Source organism: Lolium perenne, chromosome 5, assembly GCF_019359855.2.
Source record: "Lolium perenne isolate Kyuss_39 chromosome 5, Kyuss_2.0, whole genome shotgun sequence".
In the NCBI taxonomy this organism is placed as follows: Eukaryota; Viridiplantae; Streptophyta; class Magnoliopsida; order Poales; family Poaceae; genus Lolium; species Lolium perenne.
Window position 1 is genome coordinate 195,342,666 of NC_067248.2, and position 9,847 is coordinate 195,352,512.

General features: G+C 43.9%; 1 long non-coding RNA gene across 1 annotated transcript; it reads right to left on the reverse strand.

The window, feature by feature from the left end:
• Positions 1 to 6,276: 6,276 nt before the first annotated feature.
• On the reverse strand, positions 6,277 to 6,914 carry LOC139831346 (uncharacterized). The gene is made up of 3 exons (XR_011746049.1): positions 6,592 to 6,914; positions 6,410 to 6,482; positions 6,277 to 6,324 (listed from the first exon to the last, which is right to left on the reverse strand). It is a non-coding gene; the product is annotated as an uncharacterized lncRNA (long non-coding RNA).
• Positions 6,915 to 9,847: the final 2,933 nt, after the last annotated feature.

A 9,847-nucleotide genomic window follows, 5' to 3' on the forward strand; every position in this document is an offset into this window, starting at 1 on the left:
GTATGCAGATACATTGAGGAAGATGAACATATCCCTAGCAAACTTGAAGCCAACAGACACGAGGTTCCATGGTATCACACCGGAGGAACCAAGTTATCCATTGGGGAAGATCAATCTCGACGTTCAGTTTGGAACCCGAGAGAATTATAGAATCGAGAAGCTGGAATTTGAAGTTGTGGATTTTCCATCGCAGTACCACACTCTGTTGGGACGACCAGCATATGCTAGATTTATGGCGGTACCACACTATACATACCTGTTGTGGAGGATGCCTGGACCGAAGGGACCAATCACAGTCAAAGGAAGCTTCGCCTTAGCCGATAAGTGCGATAAGGATTTTCATCGGATATCAGAAACTTTCAGGATGCAAGCTGAGTATTTGGCGTCAAGGAGTATGACTGACTATGACGTGCTGCCAGACGTTGGAAGGCCAAATAAAGAATCAACTTTCAATACCGAGAAAAATTCTAAGGAGGTGCAGATTCACCCGACAGACCCGAAAAAGACGATGTCCATCGCAAACGACATGGACCTCGCATAGGAAAGCGCGCTCGTCGAGTTCCTCCGTGAGAACTGGAAAATCTTCGCATGGTGTCCAGCTGACATGCCAGGAGTACCCAGGGAACTTGCCGAGCACCACCTAAACTTGGATCCACTAGCGAAACCAATCAAACAACCTCTGCGGCGTTTTTCGGAACCAAACCGCAAGGCCATGCTGTCAGAAATCGATCGACTACGAGAAGCTGGTTTTATCAAGGAGTTGCACACAGAAGCCACATGGGTAGCAAATCCTGTGTTGGTGCCGAAGAAAAACACTAAGGTCCTTCGCATGTGCGTCGACTTTACGTGTCTCAATAAACATTGTCCAAAGGATCACTTTCCCCTCCCGAGGATCGATCAAATTATCGACTCCACAGCTGGATGTGAACGTCTTTCCTTCCTGGACGCATTTTCTGGTTATAACCAGATCATATTGAAAGAAGAAGATGAAGTAAAGACAGCGTTCATCACACCTTATGGCGTGTTTTGCTACAGAACAATGCCCTTTGGTCTGAAAAACGCGGGAGCAACATATCAGAGGATGATGCAGAAATGTTTGGCGACACAGATTGGGAAAAACGTGCAAGTATACATCGACGATGTCGTCATAACGTCAAAAAAGGGGGCGACGCTGATCGAGGATCTCAAGGAAACCTTTGACAACCTCGACAAATTCTGTCTCAAGCTGAACCCGACGAAGTGTTCTTTCGGCGTCCCAGCAGGAGAACTTCTGGGGTTTCTAGTTTCAGCAAGAGGGATTGAAGCAAATCCCGACAAAATACAAGCTATCGTAACAATGAGGAAGCCAACAAAGTTGAAAGAAATACAGCAGCTAACTGGGCGAGTCGCAGCTTTGAGCAGATTCGTCGCCAGGCTGGGAGAAAAAGCGTTACCATTTTACGCTCTGATAAAGCAAGGGGAGAAATTCCAGTGGAACGAAGAGGCCGACAGAGCTTTCGAGGATCTGAAGCGCACAATCTCGACACCACCAATCCTGGTGGCGCCGAAGGAAAAGGAACCTCTCCTGTTGTACATTGCAGCCACGCCCCAAGTGGTTAGCACGGTGCTAGTTGTTGAAAGAGAAGAAGAAGGAAAACTCCATGGAGTGCAAAGGCCAGTATATTTCATCAGTGAAGTTTTATCACCTTCCAAACAGCGGTACCTGCAGTACCAGAAACTAGCATATGGAGTAATTGCAACGGCAAGGAAGTTGCGCCACTATTTTTCGGCACACCCGATAATAGTAGTCAACGAAGCACCTCTTTCAAATATACTGAACAATCCAGAAGCTACAGGGCGTGTCTCCCTTTGGGGAATAGAACTTTCCCCTCGGGACATCACGTATGAAAAAAGAAAGGCAATCAAGTCACAAGTTCTGCCAGATTTCATTGCGGAGTGGATGGAGCTACAAAACACGGGACCCCCAGATTTGTCGAGAACTTGGACCATGAACTTCGATGGGTCCAAGAGAGTAGAAGGAGCTGGCGCAGGAGTAGTACTTATATCACCTGAAGGCGATAAGTTGAAATACGTCCTTCGGATGACGTTCCCTAACGCATCCAACAATGAAGCAGAATATGAAGCCCTCATACACGGGATGAAGATGACGAAAGCTTGCGGTGCAACTCGACTAAAAATCTTTGGCGATTCACAATTGGTGGCTCAGCAAGTTATGAACCAATGTGACGCAGTCAATGATAGCATGATGGCATACAAGGAGGTGTACAATGAGCTCGAGAAGCTGTTTGATGGGTGCGAGGTAAATCACATCAGTAGATTGAGCAATGATGAAGCCGACGTTCTCGCAAACATCGGGTCGCAGTGCCTCCCAATCCCGCCAGGTGTATTTTGGGAAGAAATTGCGGAGAGGTCCACAAAGCCAAAAAAGGTGCAGAAAAAAGCAAAAGAAGGAAAAACTTCGGCGCCCCTCAAAGAAGCTGTGGAGGATGAAGAGGACCAAGAACTTGTGATGATGGTAGAAGTTCCTTGGATGCAAGCGTATATATCATATATCCTCAGGAAAGAAATACCCGACGATCCAGTTGAGGCCAGGCGAATTATTCGACGATCCAAAGCTTTCACAGTGATCAAGGGGGAGTTATACAAGCGAAGTATTTCAGGCGTTCTGCAAAGGTGTGTCACACCCGAGGAAGGAAGAATAATTCTGAAGGATGTACACGAAGGAATATGTGGCCACCACGCAAGTAGTCGAGCTATTGCAGCCAAAGTTTTTCGAGCAGGATTCTATTGGTTGACAGCAATCGAGGATGCCAAGGAAATAGTACGAACCTGCGACGCATGTCAAAGATTTGCCGCAAAACCTCACTCTCCAGCAGCAGAGTTAACACCAATACCATTGTCGTGGCCCTTTGCCCAATGGGGACTTGATATGGTGGGCAAGTTGCACAAAGCTTCGCCAGGAGGATATGTGTACTTGTTGGTCGCTGTCGACAAATTCACCAAGTGGGTAGAAGCGAAGCCAATAAATTCACCAGATGCAGCGTCGGCAATAAAGTTTGTGAAAGGCCTCGTTTTTCGGTTTGGGGTGCCTCATAGCATTGTTACAGATAATGGTTCAAACTTCACATCCAAGGAATTCAAGGAATACTGCGCAGAAGTAGGCATTAAATTGCACTTTGCGTCAGTTGGGCACCCGCAAACTAACGGACAAGTCGAGAATGCCAATGGTATCATCTGCAACGGCCTCAAAAAGCGCCTGCTAGGACCGCTTGAAAAAGCTCGACATACTTGGCCAGAGGAATTGCCAAGTGTTTTGTGGAGCATCCGAACAACACCAAATACGGCGACACAAGAAACTCCGTTTTTTCTCGTCCACGGAGCCGAAGCAGTACTACCAATTGAAATAGAGCATGATTCTCCAAGAGTAACAGAGTATGACGAAGAAACATCACAAAAAGCTCAGGAGGATGATATGGACGCACTCGACGAAGCTCGCGATGAAGTACTTTCACGAGTCACCAAATACCAGCAAGACCTCAAAAACTACCACAGTCGACGGTTAAGACCAAGATCTTTTCAAGTTGGGGATTTGGTCTTGCGGTTAAATCAAAAAAGTACTGAGAAGCTCGAATCACCATGGTTGGGGCCTTACGTTGTCACGGAAGTCATCGACGGAGGCGCATACAGGATCAAGGACAAGAAGACAGGGGCTCCCGAGAAAAACCCCTGGAATGTAGCGCAGCTCAGGCGGTTCTACGCCTAGAGTTGAAATATAGTCCTTCTCTGTAAAAATACAATGTACTGAAACGCCCGCGAGTTTTCAGACGCACTCTTTTCCTTTTCGGGGCACCGAGTGGGGCCGGAAAGGTTTTTAATGAGGCGGGCTCGCGGTGCTGCAATATAATAAAGATAGTGGAGATATACTTCTCATTCTTCGACACGCTCGGGGGCTCAACGCCTTCAAGTCTCAAAATACGTACAATATAGACAAACTAGACTTACCGAAATATTTCGCCTTGGTACACTAATACCTCGCCAAATATAAAAATCGGAAGCTAACAATTATAAATATAGTGTACACGTCAAAAATCTTATTGCTTTGGTCTAAGAACCTCGCAACAAAAATATAGAACTTCGACACTAAGATACTCGGGGGCTTGCATCCTATTTGATGAAAAAATAAAGATATCTTCTTACGGCAAGAGGAAAAATCTTCGAGATGGAAAAAACAGTACAAACTCTAGCCAGAAGGCTCGGGGGCTCCAACAATATAGAGCACTTTACAATATACAACAAATTTCTTCGGAAATAAAAAAGAAATCAAAAAAGATACAGACACAATGTTTTGCAATATGGTACAAATCAGTCAAAGCCTAAAATACTATCTATGGACAAGCCTCTGGTTGTTTTATGTTCAGCATAGGACCCCTTGACAAAGAATTCTGAATCCATCCGAAGAAGCTCATCTATCATCGACTCGGCCACAGGAGTTACCATCTCATTGATTGTGTCAATATCATTTTTTCGCCGCGATTTCTTGGCCAGGCAATCAGCAACAATCTTCGTCAGGTCTAATTTTGGATGGCAAATATTTATCATAATCATGGAGAACCTTGCTCCAGCAGTCAATTGAGCTCGCACAAAATTATGAATGCGGGGAGCATCTCTGAATATCTCCAGCAATTCAGGAAGAGTTTTGGGAATTTCATTTCGAGGAAACAAGGTCTTGTAAACAAGGGTTAATGTTGTCGTGCAAAAATTGAGAAATTCGCGCACTTGGCAAGCACGATCTTGGAACCTGACAATTTGCTGGGTTCGTTCAGGGGTGGCCCAGAATAAACAGCCATGGTTAAGGGAAAGATTGACAATAAGATTTGTTCTCTCGTTTACTCTTCGATCTTCGGCGGCAACATCAAGAACCGAGCCTATTAAGCGACAAGGCAAGAAATTTGAAGGGGGGCACAGCAAAATAAAGAGGAGGCATTGTGAGGTTGGACAAACATACCTAACATATCTGTGCTAGCTTCCAACATTAGCTCAAGCATGCTATTTTCTAGGTTAGTGGCTTCCTTTGCTTCCAATACAGCAGTATCCTTGGCAGCCATAGCCTCTTTGGCTTGTTGGAGAGCAAGTTTTTCTTGTTCGGATGCTTTCCGAGATTGTTCCATCATTGCCAGAGTTTGTTTCTTCATGGATTGAAGTTGTTGTCGAAGTTCTTGCAAATCTTCCGACAAATGTTTGCTCGAAGAACCTTCAAGGGGGTCGTCATCAACTAGCATTTTCTTCGAGAAGGAAGAAGCAGGTGAAGCATCGGCAGAGCAAGGATTGGTCGAATAGTTATCAAATATTAACTAGAAAAGAAAGCGCCAGGATCAATGATAGTGCCAGAAGGAATTTCATTAATTCCTAGAAAAATTTACATAGACATTACAAAAGAAGTTTCTCCAAAAGGACTACCAGGATAATTTTCGCCACAGCTAAATTGGCGACAAGGGCAAAAGAGACAGAGAAAGCAAAAAACAAAGAGGCATGCAACTAGACCTCCGGCCTCGATGAGCTAGGAGTTGAAGATGGCTTGATCCCGAGATAGGCCAGAATTTTCTTCGTATTGGGCTTGGCTGCCTTGATCAAAGACCGCCATTTTGTTTGCTCTATCTGCTCGGTGTCGCCAACCTTCATCCAACCAACGGTTTGTTGGCTGTCCGACCAAGGCAACAAAGGTTTCTCGACAAAGAATCTTCATGTTCTCCTGGCGCATTTTCAGCCCAAGGTCCTCTGATGGATTGAAGCTCTGGGCAAGGGCAAGGAAAGTCTTGGGCTCCTCTTTCTTCGGGAAGAAGTAGGGGAATAGCTTCGACAATCCTGCGTCAGCATTCACCACGCCTTCACGAATTTCGGATCCATGAAACTCCAAATAAGAAAGTGCGTCAAGGAGAGGATCATTGTCGGGATTCTCCAGATCAAACTCTTGGTTTGTTTGGCCTGCCACAGGAAATAAACGTTGGTCAAAAGCAAGAAAAAGCAGGTCCTATAAAAAATAGAAGGGATCGATAAAATTACCTTGGAAGCACCGATTTTGCGAATTCAGGCGCTTGAGGATCCCCTTTTCATGAGTAGCCTGTGCGGCTTTGTGCTCGTTTAAAGCAGTTTCAGTATCCTCAAGTCTCTTCTGCAGTTCCTCGACACTAGCAGCTTTTGCCTTGGCTTCATTAGCCTCTGCTTTGGCTTCGCTAGCAACAAGTTCGGCTTTCTTGCGGGCCGCTTCACTTTGCTCTGGTTTTTGAGCAAGAGTGTCGGCAAGCTTGTTGGCCTCTGCAAGTTTCTCTGTCGAAATAGAAAAGAAAGGTCAAAATTGCGACAAAAAACAGGAGCAAGAAGTCAGAAACAACGACAGCAAAAAAGTTATTACCTTCAGTTCTGCTGGCATACTCACGGTACCCAATGAATTGGGATCCGATGCGAATAAGCTCTTTGATCATGGGCTGTTAAAGAAGAACAAAGAAAGAGAAACATCGGTATGGAAAAAGAATGAAGGCGTAAAAAAGCAAATAGAGGAAATATAGATATTGGCAAGAAAATTAAAAAACTTACATCATCCAAGAGCGGAGTAGAAGAGCTACCCAATTGAGGGGCAGGCTCAATGATCGTTTCAATCCTTGTCCTTTTTGGTGAAGGAGCAAGGGGGCTTGAAGGCGGAGTAGTGGTGACGACGTTTTGTTGAGGAGGCGAGGATTCTTCTCCTTCAACTGGCGTATCCGAGACAAGTAAAGTATGTGACGTGCTCGTCCGAGGAGCCACGTCAAAAGTTGGTACTTCTTCCTCATCATCGCTGTGATTAAAAATCGACAGCATAAAAAGCAAGATAAGACAAAAATTTCGAGTACAGAAATAAGGAGAAATAAAAAAGACTTACGAGCTGACGAGGGATTCAAGATAAGGATCATCAGTTGCCTTCTGACGTGAAGGATCAACTTCTTCGAGTTTGGAAGTGCCGGAATCTTCGACGTCATTCCTCTTCCTTTTGCCTATTGGAGAAACAACGGGAGGAGGAGATAGTGCCAACGCAGTGCCTTCGGAAGATCCCGCAGATTTTCGAGAATCCACGGGTTCATTCACAAAAGACGGAGCTTCTTGATTGTCATCAGTGACAATGGCCCTTTCTTCGACTTCTCCACCTTCAGGAAGAGGAGGAAGCGAGACAAGGTCTCGGATGATTCTCAGGCAAAATAAAACAGGGAGAGATGTCAGAAAAGAAGTTACAAAAAAGATAGCAAAGCAACAACAAGACAATAGACAAAGATTACCTTGGGAAGTGGATTGGCGGCGCTGAATGGTGTCACACGGCAAGAAGAAGGGATAGCATCTTTTTTGCTGAGAGACGAAATTTTTCGGACAAGTTTTTCTAAATCCTTGACCTCCAAATTTACCGACAGCCGATCTACGTCCTTGTCGCCAGCATATTTCCAGAGAGGATATTTGCGAGCCTGAAGCGGCTGCACTCTAGTCCTAAGAAAGTATGCAGTGATTTGGACACCCGATAACTCTTTGCCGCGAGTATTTTGCAACTCGTGGATACGAGCCATCAAGGTTTCTGTCGACGCCCTTTCTTCTTCGGTGGCCTCCGCGTCCCAGGAGCGGCGGCGAAAGATTTTCTCGGCGCCATCAAAAGGAGGGATGTTGTCCTCCGCACATCCATGGTTCTCCTCCTGAATGTACAACCACTTCTTGCGCCATCCTTGAACTGAGCCAGGAAGCTTGACGTCGAAGTAGTCGACAGTGGGCCGAACAGAAATTACAACGCCGCCTATATTATAGGCGACATTGGGCGAGCCATTACGGCGGCAGAAGAAAATGCGCTTCCATAGCGCCCAGTTAGGCTGGACGCCAAGGAAGGCCTCGCACAAAGTGATGAAAATGGAGATATGGAGGATTGAATTTGGCGTGAGGTGGTGGAGTTGCAGACCGTAGATAAAAAGAAGTCCACGGAGAAAAGGATGAATGGGGGCGGAAAGACCGCGGATGAGGTGGTCGACAAAACTTACCCGGTACCCCATTGGAGGGGTTGGGTAGCTTTCCTCACTGGGGAAGCACAGTGCCTTGGGTTTCTTGCTGATCCCCAGCTTCTTGAGCATGTTGATGTCTTGAGTGGAAATCTTCGATCTTTCCCACTCCGCCGCCCCAAGATCCACGGCTGTAATATCCCAGGTTTAGAGGCAGTAAAATGAGAGAACACCAAAGTGTGCATTGCATTCATGCATAGAAAATCCGGGGAATTTTCGCGCTTCAAATAAAACTTACCACAGTAACTGAAGTTTCACTTGACTTGCTGGAATTGAAGTAGATCATCAAGTCAAGCGCTATAAACTTCACTGTGATCTTTGTTAAAACCTTGTTTTGGGTAGAGATGATTTGATCTATGGATTAGATCAAATGGAATTATATTTACAACAACACATTCTTTAAGAATCAAACCCTAACTTATTAACACTTAAAAGTTAGCAACTACCTTTGTGTGTAATTTAATTCATTTCTAAACTTATTACAAAATAAGGTAAACCACAGGGTCTAAAGTGCAGAAAAGCCACACATTATTATTTAAATCATAACTTAATAAGTACATGGAATATCATAAAACTAAATCCGTTTACATTACGAGTTATAGTTCAAACTATTTGAATCAAACTAACTATGAGTATTTTGGAACTCATATGATCATGCCTTGGTGAAATCAAACACCAACTATCCAAATTTGAGGAATAACCTTCAACCTTGATCTTTTGATCAATATTATAATATAAATCCAATCCAATATGATATAGTGACTCATCCACAATAATAAAACCATCCACAAGATATTTAGTAACAAATGCCACTTGGCTATCCAAAAATACATCATATGAGAGGATAATGATCTTGCCACATAGGATGAAAATATCTACATGACTTGCTTTCCAAGCTATGTCACCTCATGCTCAAAGGATTGCTATGGATGAGGGCATGACAACCAAGCACCTTACTCATCTAACCAACACAAGAGTCACCACCTAGGTGTCATGATACTAGAGCTTGCCCAAGCCTATAAATAGAGCCACACCCTTCATCCATTTTCTCATCAAGTACCATGATACATGGGAACAAACACATAGAGCCACTCCATGTGAATTAGCTAGGATCAAGATGAAGAAGCTAGGAGGTGGAGGCATACCACAAGATGCAGGTTTATCAGATTTCCTGAAGAACAAGCTTCAGAAGATACCAAGGTAGTATCCCTAGGCAAACCATATATTTAGAGGATCATATCATCATATCTTGAGTAGGACCTTAGGCTATTACAAGACATTTAGAAGTGAGAGAGATTATAGATACTAACCATAGCCATGTCTATCCTAGAGAATTTTAGAGTAGTATTACATCTTACTTGTTTAAACCAACCTTTAATCTTGTAGATGAGAGCCATGTTCCATTAGTGAAACATAACCAAAGCTTATGCTCATATTCTAATCCTAGTTGTGTATCACATTGGTGATCACTACTTAAACCCTAAACTACATTTGAATTCCAACCCATGGATTAACTTGGATTATAATTAGAACCCTGCCATACCTCATGCCTATTTATACTTCAATTTAGTGAAGCTTATGCAAAACCCTAAACCTTTCAAGTAGAATTCACACCACATAGAATATTATGTCTTAACTTGTGTATCATGGATCCCAAGTATAAACCAATCCATATACACTTATAAACTAAATGCCATTTGGTGAGTAGAGTGAAACAAACATTCAATTCTATTTGGTTTTCCAATTACTTGCTTTGGGAACCAAATGAAATAGTATTTTTATAAAAT